At 44.5% G+C, this 15272-nt stretch overlaps 1 protein-coding gene across 7 annotated transcripts in view; it reads right to left on the reverse strand.

The window, feature by feature from the left end:
* MSRB3 (methionine sulfoxide reductase B3) overlaps positions 1-15272 on the reverse strand; it is a 78418-nt gene that overhangs the window by 58906 nt on the left and 4240 nt on the right. The window contains exon 2 of one of the 7 annotated variants that reach the window (XM_056516264.1): positions 4691-4765. The exons of the other annotated variants lie outside the window; for them this stretch is intronic. The gene's annotated coding sequence lies outside the window, so the exon portion shown is untranslated. The remainder of the gene's footprint in view (positions 1-4690; positions 4766-15272) is intronic. 7 annotated transcript variants of the gene reach the window in all.

Genomic DNA, 15272 nt, shown 5'->3' on the forward strand with positions numbered 1-15272 from the left:
CAGCTGCCTTATAGCCCAGCCATGTACAGCCACAGCTCGCTTCAGATGATTATGTGATGTGGGACTGGGGCCTATCCCCATCTCACCCATCCCATCCCATCCCATCCCATCCCATCCCATCCCATCCCATCCCATCCCATCCCATCCCATCCCATCCCATCCCATCCCATCGCATCCCATCCCATCCCATCCAACATCCCCAAAGCTGGGACAGAAACTCTCTGGGACTCTCGTGGAAGCAGGATCAGGCCCCAAGTAGCTGTGGAGCAGCAGGGCAGGTGGCCCAGCCTCCTCTCAGTCTCACGCTTTGTCTGCGGCAGCCCAGGAGCCGGGGGGGCAGAGTCCTGCCATGGCCCACAGCCGGGGCTGTGCCGGCGGGGGACAGACTGGCCGCTCGTCCTGAAGAACAAGGCTCCGAGAGGAAGGACGCTTACAGAAACCCCAAAGAGCAGCAGAGGCCCCATCCCTGACAGCATTCAGTGTCAGGCTGGACGGGACTCTGAGCAACCAGATGTAGTTGAAGTTGTCCCTGCCCATTGCTGGGGGCTGGATTAGGTGGCCTTTAAAGGTCTCTTCCGAGCCAAACTGCTCTGAGATAATTCAATAACAAGGACCCAGCCCTCAGCCGTACTCATTACCAAACCGGTCTGAAGGAAACCTGCCCGCATGCACACGCCTCAGCCCGGTCGCACCCAAAGCAAACTCGCTGCGAGACCCTCGACACTTCAGCGCTGCCCGACGGCGGCGGGGCAGGGAGCCGGGCGGGCACTGCGGGGCAGGCAGCCCGTGAGCGCCGTCACACACACAAACACGTCTCTGTCACAGCGGCAGCAGAGCCGCGTGAAAAACAGCGCTAACGCCTCAGGAGCAGACTGCCAGGAGACCAGAGGGCTGAGCGCAGCCCCGCCGCAGCTCTGCCCATGATCCGCAGCTCTGCCCTTGCCCCGCAGCCGGCACTGTCCCGCAGCCGGCACTGTCCCGCAGACAGCACTTTCCCACAGCCGGCGCTGTGCCGCAGCCGGCACTGTCCCGCAGACAGCGCTGTCCCATAGTCCCACAGCCGGCACTGTCCCTCAGCCAGCACTGTCCCTCAGCCAGCACTGTCCCACAGCCGGCACTTTCCCGCAGACAGCACTTTCCCACAGCCGGCATGTCCCACAGCCGGCACTGTCCCGCAGCCGGCACTGTCCCGCAGCCCCGCAGCCGGCACTGCCCCATAGTCCTACAGCCGGCACTGTCCCATAGTCCCACAGCCGACACTGTCCCGCAGACAGCACTGTCCCTCAGCCGGCACTGTCCCGCAGACAGCACTTTCCCACAGCCGGCACTGTCCCACAGCAGGCACTTTCCCACAGCCGGCACTGTCCCGCAGACAGCACTTTCCCACAGCCGGCACTGTCCCACAGCCGGCACTGTCCCACGGTCCCGCAGCCGGCACTGTCCCACAGGCGTCACTGTCCCACAGCCGGCATGTCCCACAGCCGGCACTGTCCCACAGCCGGCATGTCCCACAGCCGGCATGTCCCGCAGCCGGCATGTCCCGCAGACAGCATTGTCCCGCAGCCGGCACTGTCCCGCAGCCGGCATGTCCCACAGCCGGCATGTCCCGCAGCCGGCACTGTCCCATAGTCCCGCAGCCGGCACTGCCCCATAGTCCCGCAGCCGGCACTGTCCCGCAGCCGGCACTGTCCCACAGCCGGCACTGTCCCGCAGCCGGCACTGTCCCGCAGCCGGCACTGTCCCGCAGCCGGCACTGTCCCACAGCCGGCATGTCCCACAGCCGGCACTGTCCCGCAGCCGGCACTGTCCCGCAGCCGGCACTGTCCCACAGCCGGCACTGTCCCACAGCCGGCATGTCCCGCAGCCGGCACTGTCCCGCAGCCCCGCCTGAGGCCGGCGCCGCTCTCCGGCAGCAGGGCATCGAGCGCCCCCTGCCGGCGGGCAGCCCGTACCGGTCCGAGCGGGTGGCGCCGCCTGGCGGCCGCTGCCCAACGCACTGCTGCGAGCGCTGCTCAGAGAGCCCGGAGCGACCTCCTCCCTCCCTCCTCCTCCTCCTCCCTCCCTCCTTCAGCTGTAAACAGCTTAAGGGAAATTATTTGAAATTCCTGAGAAGCATAAAATAGATCCTGGCCTCCTGAAAATGTCAAGTATTTCAGTGTTCAACAAAATGTTATTATTTACTCTTACATATTCATAAAGACTTCGAAGATATGCAAGTCCTGAGAGCCCAATGAACTATCACTGAGCATCCATGAAAGTACTTTATTGCAGTTAATCTAATTTATTTTTTTATTGCTGGTGCTTTGACTGCTATTTATGTTTACTGTGTACATTACAGCAATGCCCAGTAGTTCCAGTGGGAGGAGACGTCCTGGTGCCAGGTACTGTATGCATACAAACCCTGCTGCAGGAAGCTTACAGGCCACCATAAGAATGGCTTCTGAATAATCAGAAAAGAGAAGTGCAAAGTCAAACTCATTGCAATTAATATGGTTGGTTTGGAGGTGCTTCACCCCACCTGCCAATTCCATGGGTACAAAGAACGGATCTAGGAAGAATGAAACATTGTGACAGGTTTATATCTTCCCTCTGCTCTTCCTTTGGTGCATGCAAGCTTGGCCATAGCCTTTAGCAGGCTCATGTGCCTTGTTTTATGTCTCTGATGACAAGAAACATAGGAAGAAGTCCAGACAAGGGCGATGTCATTGGTGAAGTGTCTGGAATACAAGTCTGATGCGGAGTGGCTGAGGCTGGTTAGCCTGGAGAAGAGGAGGCTCAGGAGTGATGTCGTCCCTCTCTTTAACTACCTGAAAGAGGGTTGTAGCCAGGTGGGGGTCAGCCTCTTCTCCCAGGCAACTAACAGTAGGATGAGAGGACATAGTCTTAAGTTACGGCAGGGGAGGTTTAGGTTGGGCATTAAGAGAAATTTCTTCACAGAAAAGGTGATTAGATATTGCAATGGGCTGCCCAAGGAAGTGCCGTGGTCCAGTTGACAAGGTGGTGCTCAGTTAAAGGCTGGACTCAATGATCTCAGAGGTCTTTTCCAATCTAAATGATTCTGTGAAAACACCATCCTGGGCTGGTTTCAACTCCCATGCTATACATGCCTAGCCCTCTATAGGTTAAGTAAAGCCCTCATGCTGGTGCTGGAGGTACCTGCCTGAGCCCCAAGGGAGCCCAGCTGTACTGGCACTGCACCCCACCTTGCAGTGCTCAGGCCAGGCAGCCTGGGGACAGCAATGCCAACACGACTGTCACATGCCTGAGCCACAGTGAGTTCCGCAGTGCTGCACTTCCATCACAGACTCACCGCCCCCCTATCTCTGCTGCAGTACTGCAATATGCCACTTCCATGTAAGGACAGGTGCTACATGAAGAGGTCACAGCAGAACAATTCAGGGAAGCAAATTATGCTTTTACACATCACTGTTTGGGTTTATTTTGGTGGATTGCCCTTTAAAAAAAAAAATATGTGCTGCTTGCTGTCCCTGGATGTCATCAGACCTCTTGGAACCCCTTCACTGCACTTCACTCTTTAACAGAGTACAATATGGATCTTCCATCTGTCTGGCTCTCATAAGATGAACACCATGCTCAGCAATAATTTGTAAATCTTGTAAGCACAGATAATACAAATACAGCAGTAACTATGTCATTAGCTGGGTTTCAGAAGCAGTGTTCTAGGAAAGACATTTTAACTCCAGGGAAGCCTTCCTTTTACGAGCCTAATGTTGGCAAACATTAAGGAACTACCAGCTTCCAGGAGTTTCTATATTGTCCATTGCAGACATTCAGAAAACATAAGATTGGCCCTGAAATTATTAGCTATAAAGTAACATAGGTGGTCTGTCGAATTTGTCCTTCAGAAATTAAGAACTTTGTATGTACTCAGGTTATGTTTTTTCAACCTCTGTCTGCAACTAGAAAAATTTCTTTGGGTGAAGGATAACTTGAGAGGTTAAATTCTGATATTACCACATCTTGTTTTTAAGAGCAGTTGGGGAAACATCAAGGGTCTCAGGAGCTCGTAACACTACTTGTTTAAATTTTTCCATATTCAGTGTTATTTCTGACAACTCAGGTCCAGAATTCCTAAGATTACATGAGAATCCCAGCTCTCACAAGAAAAAACATAAAGTTTTAGCTCTTTACAAGTAAAGTAAAAAAACATCCACAAATTCTTAAGGGAAGGATCGGGGTTCTTTCTTGTCCCAATAATAAGACCTTAGTAGTGTGAGGTTTCTACTTTTTTCCAATTTCCCTTCCCCCAGTTCCAAGTCTCTGGCCTCACTTGGGGGGCAGGAAACAATTAAGAGATAGGCACACACTAGTTAGAGAGCCAGGCTCCCAGGCTCTTGTGAGGAATTCCTATGTCACTGGAAAAAGCAAAGAGCAAAAAAATTGTCACATGCAAGAAAGCCAAACAACTTGAAGCTAGAAAGAAGTAAAGACTTGGGAGTCTACTGCACTCAGGTGCTAAATTAATTTTTATCAGTATTTGTTTTGTTAAGTTTTTTTCAGTCCAGCAATGTTTGAACAGTTGTTTTGCAAAGAGTTTACTTATTTATTTTGACACAAAGCAAACTATAACCAAATGTTGCCCTGACAAAACTTAGTGGAGTAACTTGTATATATATTTATTTCAGTTTTAACATGGATATCCGTATTCTTAAATTCAACTTTTGCTCACCTAAAGCTGCTGCAAGCCAGAGTCAGCAGACAGGACAGATCAAGCCTCAGGAACTGCAGAAACAAAAGGTGTGGCCTAAAGAGAGAACCACATGAGCAAGTGTTTCAGTAGATCATGTCTTTCTGTGTCTTAACAATTATTTACTCCCTTGTCATTTTCCCTCAGTACATTCTGTGCTAACACCAAAGACTTTAGGTCTTTCCTGCTCTCCGCACTGCACTTGGCTTTAAGAGACTTTACTGTTTGCAGGTAATGTCTCAGGTTTGTCATGGTGTATGCTACAGTGCAGACAAAGGCAATGTTGCATGGCTTGCAAGAGATGTTTAATAAATCATCATGAAGCTGCCAGCTGTGGCAGGAGACTGGAGTACACGAAAACTTTTCAGCAGGGACCTGATGACTGCTGGTTATTTATTAGTAAAAGAAGGAGGGAAGAGTTCCAGTTCCCGCTCCAATTCAAGACTTCTGATCTTGAAACTAGTACCCCTTGCAGTGCACAAAGTATTGTCACTTTTATACACCTCATTACCTGGGCTGTCCTAGCCTCCCAACAGCCTGAGAGAACCATGAGGAGGCAGCCTTCAGCCCTCAAAAAACCACACATCCTGTGCATGTGCATTTGTGCTTTATATTTTTAGACAGCTGCATGTTTCAATGCACCATACTATATTTGAAGTGTTTGGCACTGAGTAGTTAAGGTAATTGACAAAAGCCTGGAAAAGAATAATGGGGCTTTGAACAGCCTGGCCTTACTGTAAGGTGCCCCTGCCCAAAACAGAGGTTTTGAAACTAGCTAAGGTCCCTTCCAATCCAAACCATTCTGTGATTCTATGAAATTTTAAAAGAGATTTTAGGCTCTGGATTTTCATCTATTGTGCATCTATTGATAACGCAAACTAGGGGTCTTCAAAAGTTTGTGATTTGCTATTTGCTATTAAAATACCTTGAAAAAGCTCACTGTCTGCTGAGAATAAAATACTTTAGTCATTAACAGCTAGGATAAAGATAAAGACAATTATAAATGTAAGCTTCTCAAAGACTTACTGAAGAGGAATAAAGCATTCTAAATTAAATTAATTGCATTAACCCTACAGCTCTACAGAAGTATTGTAACATATAACTTGCATGCTCGTCAGCATATATTCCCCCTCTATACAACATTAGCTTCTCAATTACAGCCACAGAAATCTGAAGTATTAGACCTGAATTCCCACTTCACTTTTAAGGCTCTCAATTAAAGCATGTTCTCCTTAGCAGCTCGTGCTGGAATGTGCAAAACAAATGGCAACCCTGTCTACTTTTAGGAAGTTTACATTGTGCCCTGATAAAAGAGGTAATTACTGCCATACCTCATAATATTTGAATGGAACACCAGGAAACGTCAAGGTTTAAACTTAAAGTTAGTACTGCCATTAGAAAGGAGCCTAAACAGTGAAGTTCAAAACCTTTTTGTTTTCTTGAATTTTACATATTCTCTTGTACTGAATTTTTTTCTTAAATCTTCCCAGAGCACCTAAAACTTTAACCTAAAAAACCTTCCTGCAAAATGCACAAAAGACATTTTCAAGTACCAGTTTGGCTTACATATGCTTCAGGATACTGTCAGATCCAGGTGTTTCAATGACCCTTACTTTCAGGAATGATCATTTGCAAAGCAACCAGAGAAGTCACTAACTGGGGAGTTTATTCAGTGCTCTATAACACGAACTGTAGCAGTTGTCCCTGCACCTGCAGAGCCGGCAGGGCTGGAGGTGGCAGACGCCTGCCTGGGCACAATAAGCATGACACACACCACAGCTGCTCAAGCTCAAGGGGTGCACAACGCCTTCCCCAGTCCCACGGCTTCCCCAGCTTCCCTCAGTGCCCACAGGCCAGTCCTCCTTCTCCTGTGTCCAGTCTATTGGTGACCCTGAGGCATCCTTTTCATGTTCTAGCCAGGAAGCTTCAGCAGCAATACCTTCTATATTCCTCCTGTTGATGGCGGGAGTAGGGAAGGAGGAAGAAAAGTCCAAAGGTTGAGATCAGACAAAAAACAGAGGAAGGCAGGAAAAGAGAATGAGCAGAAATGCTCATCTGCTCTCACTGAGTTCCACTATGTGATACACAATTGACAAGCACTGCCTGACAGACTAATACTCTCTGTATTTATCCTTAGGCTGCATAAAGGTTCCATAAAGAGGTGAATTAGAGATATTTTTAGGACTTCAGCCTTTAGTCTGCCCAGACTTTGGTCCTTCATCTAAGAGAGATGAGATTCCCACCGCAGATTTATATTAGAATGGTTCTCCAGAACAGAAAAAATATTTATACTTATAAAAGAAAAACCCTACATCTGAACAAAAAACAAATAAGTATATTTAATTTTCATCTAATTACCAAACTGAGCTAACATTCTCTCTAGCATTAGCTGGCTAAAATCTATCTATCACAGGAATAACCCTTTCTGTACGCTGAACTGGCCACTGCGTTCCCCTCTCTTGCTAGCAAAGAAACAGCTGGGCAACAACGAGGCTGGTGAGACTAAAGCCCGAGGCTGTGTCCAGGGGCCAAATTTAGAAAGCCTGAGAAATTAATAGATAATCAAAACAAATGAGTTTTTGAAGGCTGTACCCTCCCAAAAAGCAACAAGGAGAAAGACATATTAATGCCTCCCTGTTCAGCAACTGGTTTTCATGGACAAGAACACTGCTGGCTTGCTTTCTCCTTATTTAAATATTAACATTTATACACAGCAGAGCAGCGATACTGATCCCCTCTAAACAACCAAAGGATGTGGCCTGTGGGGATGTAGAGGACATCCACAATACACAGAGTACAAGTGGAGGAGGGAGGCAATTGTTCCTGCTTTAAGTAACACAAAATGGGCCCTTGCTCAAGGGACTGTCTCTTGGTCCTTAGGGAGGGTAGTAAAATGGAAGGAGATTTCACTAATGTAGAGACAAGACAGTGCAAGCCTTGTGAACAGCAGATGAAATGGGAAAAGTGAAACTGCAAAGAGACACAAAAAAGCAGCGACCTCAAGGAAGGGAAGAAACAAGACAAACAAGGAGTCCCCAAGCCTAGGATGAAAGAGGATTCTTGGCTAAGGGTAGAAACCAGTGAGTCTCTCAGTCTTGCAAGTGCTCATACATCTGTCATTTGCAGATTGTTTCCCAATAGTTACTACTGGCAATACTTCCCAAAGCAAAGTAAATATAGGTCAATTGGGATTCCCCCCAACTCCTGCTCCTCCCAGATCTGATGCATAAAATAGTGCTGAGCTGCACTTTCATTTTCCCTGACTTGGTAGCCTGCCAACATACAGCACATTCCTTTTACGGCAGTGAGTTTATAACTACAGCAGTCATAAACTATTCTTAAATGGGTCTTTTCCGAGAATCACAATCCTTTCAACATCTTGAAAAATTTCTCATCTTTTCCATTTCAGGCAGTCCTCTCCAGCACAGTGCTAAAGATTTAATTGCTTCTGGTCCTCAGATGATGAGATACAAGTGTTCTGGAAATAACCTTTTAATTTAACAATTCCTACTGGCAAGCCCAAAAGCTTTTTGTGTTGCACACCAATGAAGGATTAATTCTCAATACTAAAAGAAAAAGAAATTAAAAACTTCTGTGCTATTGCTGTGAACAGAACTATCCAAGGGGTACCCTAGCCACTTGATGACATAAAACCCATTTTTGCTAAAGGGTTGGTTTGATTAGGTATGTCTCCCTCTCCACCACTATTTGCATTGTCAGGCTTTCTAATACAGCAGAGATAACAAGCTTTCTATTCTATTTTTAATTTGGGACAAATCCCAGGCATCATGTTAAATACAACTTCCTTTTATAGCAATGAACAGAAGCCCTTCAAAAGAAATTTCTATTCTGCTTTTCTGAAACACCTTTGTTCTAGCTTTTACTTTTCAATAAAAAAAGACTAATTCTGAAGATTAAACAAATATATAATTTGAAACTGGCATTCTTTTAAATTGTTTTACACATTACTCTATAACTCAGCAGACGTTTTCCTCACCTTACAAAGATTATTTGTCTGGGTAACAACACACAATAGATACGTGACATGAGCAGTTTCTCTTAGGCAGAATATCTCATAAACGAAGCAAAGAGAAAGCCTCTAGCTAAGTGGTAAGATTTAGCAGGACTTCAAACCAGCACAACAAAACGGTACACGCTTTTGAGAAGAGCATGGTCTCCCTGATTCCACAATGAGGTGCGTGCAAACCGCCCTGCAGTGGTTTGTTTGCTGAGCGTGCACTCCCGCCCCGCACGGCACACACAGGCTGGGGAGGGATGGAGGAAGCTGCACGGAGAGGCTGAATTCTCCAACATCACACACCACGTCAATTTGATGACTGTCCTTTATGAGGCACTGTACGGAAATGTGGAAATGACACTTACTAGTCCACTGAAGGAAATAAAGTCTCTGAACACATCAGAGCCAAAAGAGCTGTAATTCCAGACATGGTTTTGCCCTCAGTTTAATGAGTTCTCAGAGTAAAATCTGTACCAGGGAATAAAAGCTCCTAACATTCCCTGCCACAGCTGGAAACTAAGGCATTCTCAATGGGTGCCATGGAGTTAATATAGTGTACATAGGAAATTACCAACTAACAATCAGTAGGATTTTTAAGATATTTAAAACCCTTTTAACTGAAAAAGTGGTTAGTGCTAGTATCTGCCTACATGTATATGCACATAATGTGCCTATAGATGCCATGCACACTGCCAGGAAAATAAACTTCCAGTGCAAAAGACACATTCGCCTTTTTTGTGTCATTTCATTCATTTTGCATTCTTCAGCACAAACCATTTGAAAGCTGAATTATCTCCCTGTATTTGTATTATTTCCTACCTGAGAAAATACAATTTTAGATCAGACTCTGAACCAAATCTGAGTATCTTGTATTTTGTAAAAATATTTTTAAGTAAAGGGTTTATAAAATTTAGTTATGATTTCCCTATCAGGTAGTATAACTTCACCTCAGAGCGATTCAGGTGGTGATTTCTTTTTTATCATCGCAGCTGCTAGAAAAGCACTTGGAGTTAAAGCCACCACAGCTGCCAATCTCTCCGCAGCCGTCTCCCTTAGATGGAAATTTTCCACGTGGCTTTCTCTACAAACCAGTACCGCTCCTGGCCACCGAGCGGTGCCAGCTCCCGCGGACACAGTCACACACTGCACAGCCCCGTGAGCTGCCCTTCAAACAGCAGCCTCAGCACGCACAGGTCACGCATATGTCGACAGAACAAAAGCATCCTATAAAAATGTACCTTTGATCACACGGATTGTGTCACGATGGTATGCAGAGCAGCCTTATGAATATACAAGAAAACCTCAGCCTTTCATCCAAAAATATTTTTTTAAAAATTTATAGAATATAGGTCTGACATAGCACAAATTTAAAACAAGAACAACAAAACACATAAAAGAATGCCTTGCACACTGCAGTAGAAACATTTATCATCCAAAAACCAAAGAAACTTTATGCAGTTGAAAAAAACCCCAAACATCTAATATATAACAAAATAAAATAACATCAAGGTGGTACTTTTGTTTTTACGACTAGCAGTGAGAAGGCACCACAGCAAGTAAAGAAAGAGTATAACTTAAGCTTTGAGTGAATATTGAACATCAATGACCAAAAAGTAAGAGAGGAAAGTGAGAAAGGAAAACTATTTCTGTCCTAACAGCAATAAATTTTATTTAAATATAAAGACCACTTGATTTTAAACCACTACCCAAATTTTCTGCCATTTAATAACCAGGATTATATGTACATCTACCTGTATTTAGATAATTACAGGGATAAAAACATTTATTCAAGACACTCCTTCTTAGAAGAGAAAATATCATAGAGCCATAGAATCACAGAATAGGTTGGGCTGGAAGGGACTTTAAAGATTATCAGGTTCCAACTCCTCTGCCTTTAGGGATGGGGGCATCCATAGCTTCTCTGGGCAACCTGTTCCAGTGCCTCACCACCCTCACTCGAGAATTTCTCTCTAATATCTGATCTAAACCTACTCTCAGTTAAAAGCCATTCTCCCTTGTCCAGTCACTCCATGTCCTTGTGACAAGTTCCTCTCCAGCTCTCTTGCAGCCCCATCAGGTACTGGAAGGGGCTCTAAGGTCTCTCCAGAGCCTTTTCTTCTCCAGGCTGAACAAATCCAGCTCTCTCAGCCTGTCTTCATAGAAGAGGTGCTCCAGCCTCGGAATACCTTCCAGAAACAAACTTTTTCAAGGAAAAACATTATGTGCAATCTGTGAGCTGAATTGTGATTTTTCATTCCAGTGAAGTTTTAAAATCCACAAACATAGTATTTTATTTTATTAATCAGCTCAATGTATTTACATTGTCTGTGCAGCACAAGGATCTGCACCTTTAGGCATCCTAAAGCTATTTTTCAAATCTTGAACAAAAGAAGTATTAATTCTAGCAAAACTTGCTAAATTATTTCCCTTCTCTTCAATTCTCAAAACACAAAGGTGTCTCTTCCACTTATTTTAATTGATTGAAAATACTTACTAAAATTTACATTTTTGTCAATCCACATTTCCCAGCCCTAAATGCATTCAAAAAGCAAAAATACTCATCCTATACCCCTCCAGCTGGAGTTGCAATAACCATGTAAAACCTTCTCTGCGGGGGGAAAAGCACTTACCTTCGGAGAAAAACCCCAGAAATATTTTCTCCTGCTCTGTTAAAGCAGACTTGCAGCAGTGCCAGACTTGGCAGCAGCCACACAGGTGTGCCTGGAGCCCCCCCCAAGGTAGTGCTGGTCACTGGGCAACAGTGCAGCCAACAAATTCGTTCTCCTCTTCCCACAACCTTTGGCTGCTTTCAAGGCTTTGTAATGTAGCTTTCCTCTGGATCAGTATTTTAAGATAAATGTTGACATTTTCTTTGCATAATCTGTCCCTAAAAGTGACATCTGTTCCACTTCTTTCAGCAGAGGCAGCAGCAGGCACCTGCAGGCAGCCCCCCTGCCACAGCCAGCTGCCAGGAACTTCATTAAGCATTGCCCCAAAATGCAGTTTGTTTCTGTCCTACTTGGACTCGTGCTCCAAATAAGGAAAATCCTGCTCTTAAACCATCAGGGCCCCTCTTTTGCATCTAGGTCCTGATATTTCACACCACTCAGAGACATTAGAAATTCCTCAGCAACTCAGCCATGCCCCCAGAGCATCCTCTGAGCCCAGCACAGGGCCCTTCTCCTGTAGTTCACTTCAGCACATCTCAGTGAGAGCCTTCAGCATCCCTGATCAGGATAAAACAATGAAGGACATGCCAGCTCTAGGTCCACCTGAAGTATTTTCTAAATAATAATTACTGATTAGAAGTCTGATACATTTGCTCAGTATGTTATTTTTATAACCTTGCTATGTATGCACAGAAAGAGTCACATTCTCTTACAGTTATCTATATGTTTGAAAATTCTATGTAGTTGCTGGGAAAACAAAAAAGAAAATGAATAAACTATAACCTATAATCAGTTAAGCGCATCTGCAAATTTCACACTTTGTGACCCAAACCCAAAGAAAATAAAACCAACACATCAGATTATCAGGTTGGAAATAGGACTGTTAAAGAATCAGCAGAGGCAATAGCCTGGAGTAGTTGTAGTGACTACTTTCAAACTAGAAATCTGTTGTGCAGACCTTGCTCTGCACAAAAATTGTCACTGGGGCTGCCAAAGCTACTTTTTCTTGTTTTTTTTTTTTAAAGAGAAATCTTTATCAAAGTCTATCAAGCTTTCCATCTCATTCTTAAGAACTGCATCTCAGGTATTTAGTTGCAAAAATATGAGACTATCAGAAACTAGGCATACTAATGTTGATCACTATATTCCAGGATGATGGAGCTGTCCCATGTGCCTTTCCCTTTCCCTGAGGTTGCTCTTCCTCTTCTGACAGATTAGGAAATTTATCCTTAGAGTTTAGGAAACAAGGAGGGGAAATTGTTCAGAAAAGAGCATGTACCCTGGAGGATTTTTGAGAGGCTTTTGCCTTTACAAAACCTCAAGAGGAAGAGGGTAATACCCATTTTTAAAAAGGAAGAAAAGACTGACTGAATTACATGTCCATAAATCCATCTTCAACACACAGAAACAAAATACTAAACAAACCATAAACAGGAAATGAAAATTAGAAAGCAGTAAGCCACCATGATGAGCTTGCCAAAATCTAGCCCCATAATTAACACACTTTCCTTCTTTCCTTGTACTCTATAGGCAGAAGGAAAGCACCAAATCAAATAGACGTCAAATATAAAATACTTTCAGACAAAGCAAACTGGAAAAGCACCTTTCTTTTGGAACAAGATCCTCTATCACAGGTGCAGAGCTGCTTGAATAAACACACTCGCTCAGTGCTTCTCCTACTGACCAGGGCCAAAACCCAGCAAGCAGTCCTACTAAAACTGCAGAGACACCAACCTGCAAGGAGTGTGAAACACCCTGAAGAGCTGAGCAGAACTCAAGATGGTCTTAACAAATTAGAGAAATGGCCAAAAACCAGCAAGGTAAAATTCAATACAGCCAAGTACAAAGAATCACATTTGGACTTTAAAAGAAATCTTCAAATGCATGAAACAATCAAAAGAATGCCAGACTAGCAGCAGTACAGCAGAAAAGGTTACAATGGTTACAACGACAATAAATTGAGCCAACAGTGTGACACTATTAAAAATTAAAAAAAAAAAAAAAAGAAAGAAAAAAAATAGGCAGATAACAATCAGCAGTTTATTAAAAAGAGAAACATAATACATCACAGACTGGGGAGGAAGTCTGGTCTGCTCAGTAACAGTGAGGTATCAGTTGGAATACACTTCTGGTTCGGGGTGTAGGACAGAGACAATTGAGAAAAGCCCAGAGGAGAAGTAAAAACAAAGAGTGGTTCAGAAAGCCAAATCCCTGCAAAAATTTTTAGCACTTGGCTTGTTTAGTCTACAAGAGTGATTGTGGAAATGGGATAATTCTCTGAAAATCTTCCTCTCATCTTAAACAGCATTACCTCACTCAGCTATTACAGTGTCTTTATAGCTGCCACAGTTATTACTTGACTGTCATTAGAGCAAAATGTACTGGTCTGTAATTCATATGTAACTGAACAACATAAAAGGATTGTTCTTCCCCAGACAGCTACTGTATTTCACATTTTAAGACTTCACGGGAAGAACCCAGAGTCTTGCAAAATATCTCTTGTACTCCTTCCCAGCATGGTTCAACAACTGCTAGAATAAATTGGTGCAAGTCAGTACCTCTCTCAAGTTCAGAGGCAAGTATCAAAGAAGCCCTGTGTTTTTGGATGAGGTAGCAGTTTAGATACCAGGAGCATATGGTGGGTCCTTTCCCCAGCAAGCTGCTAATTTGCTACAAGATCTTGTCCCTTTCGTGAGCTTGCCTTTAATAAAAGCAGGAGTACACACAACAAGCATGTACACAGACATTTTGGTTTCTCTCATGAAAAGAACTGTTAAGAGGTGTGCTGACAACCCAGTGTATTTTTCTAGCATGCACACGCAAGATCTGATGAAGCACTAATTTTAATTCTGGAAAAAATAGAAAAAAAGTAAGGATACAGTCTAAAAGCACATAGGAGTTAAATATTAAGGCTTTGGCCAATAGGGCTGATTTTCCTTTTCTGCAGCCACTCAAAACCAGAGATGATAACACTATAGAAAACCCAAATAACTTTATTTGTGGAGTTTCTGAATTTGCATCTGAGGGCTGTAACTTCACACAGTTGACTGATTCACCTCTACTTTTCCACCTGTCCCTGAGCTGACAGCCAAAGCATCTGCTCCTGTTCTATTCCCATCTCTCTCTCACACTTGTGTCATGGCTACTGACAGTGCTGTTGGTGTGCAGGAGTGAAGCCCAACCAATCTGACCTGCGAGCCTTGGTTTCAGTATTGTGCAGACGGGATCAGTGCACTACTGAATCACCCATTAGTATACAAATTCAACTTGAACTGAATGTAAGCTCTGACTGTTCATCATCAGGACACGTTAGGATGGATCTGCATTGGCTTTAATATCGAGCTTCCTCCCAGCAGCAGGATGGTGACAATCTGACACAGGTGGCAAAGCTTGCTTGTTCAACCATTTTTCTTAGCCAACTGAGCAACTTTATATCAAGCCAATTCTTGCTCTTGAACAGCTGCAGGAAAGCCAAGACCAGACTCACTGTGCTGTATGTACTGGAAGAGCTGCCACCCACCAACACACCTTGAATGTCCTCAAAGCTGTTAAAACATACACATTCTCTGTGCAGGCAGCTGGAATAGCCTTGCTTGCAGATTTCCCTGAGAACCACACACTGGGGAATGGAGAGGAACAAGAACAGGGCAATCCCTCAGCCAGAAGGAGCACTTTGTGAGCTGTTTCCTTTTGGCCACGACTGGCACAGATCACTTCCCCAGGAAGCTGCTAAGGTTCCATGTGTTGAATTTTTTTTTCCATTTTCATTGTGTGGTGAGAGTGAAAGTGGTGGCATTTGGCAGCCACATCCCATCAGTGCTATTGTTATTCCCTGGCAGTAGGGATTTGTTTTCCGTCAGGTGAAACGCAAAGGCGT

Source organism: Oenanthe melanoleuca, chromosome 1A, assembly GCF_029582105.1.
Source record: "Oenanthe melanoleuca isolate GR-GAL-2019-014 chromosome 1A, OMel1.0, whole genome shotgun sequence".
Classification (NCBI taxonomy): Eukaryota; Metazoa; Chordata; class Aves; order Passeriformes; family Muscicapidae; genus Oenanthe; species Oenanthe melanoleuca.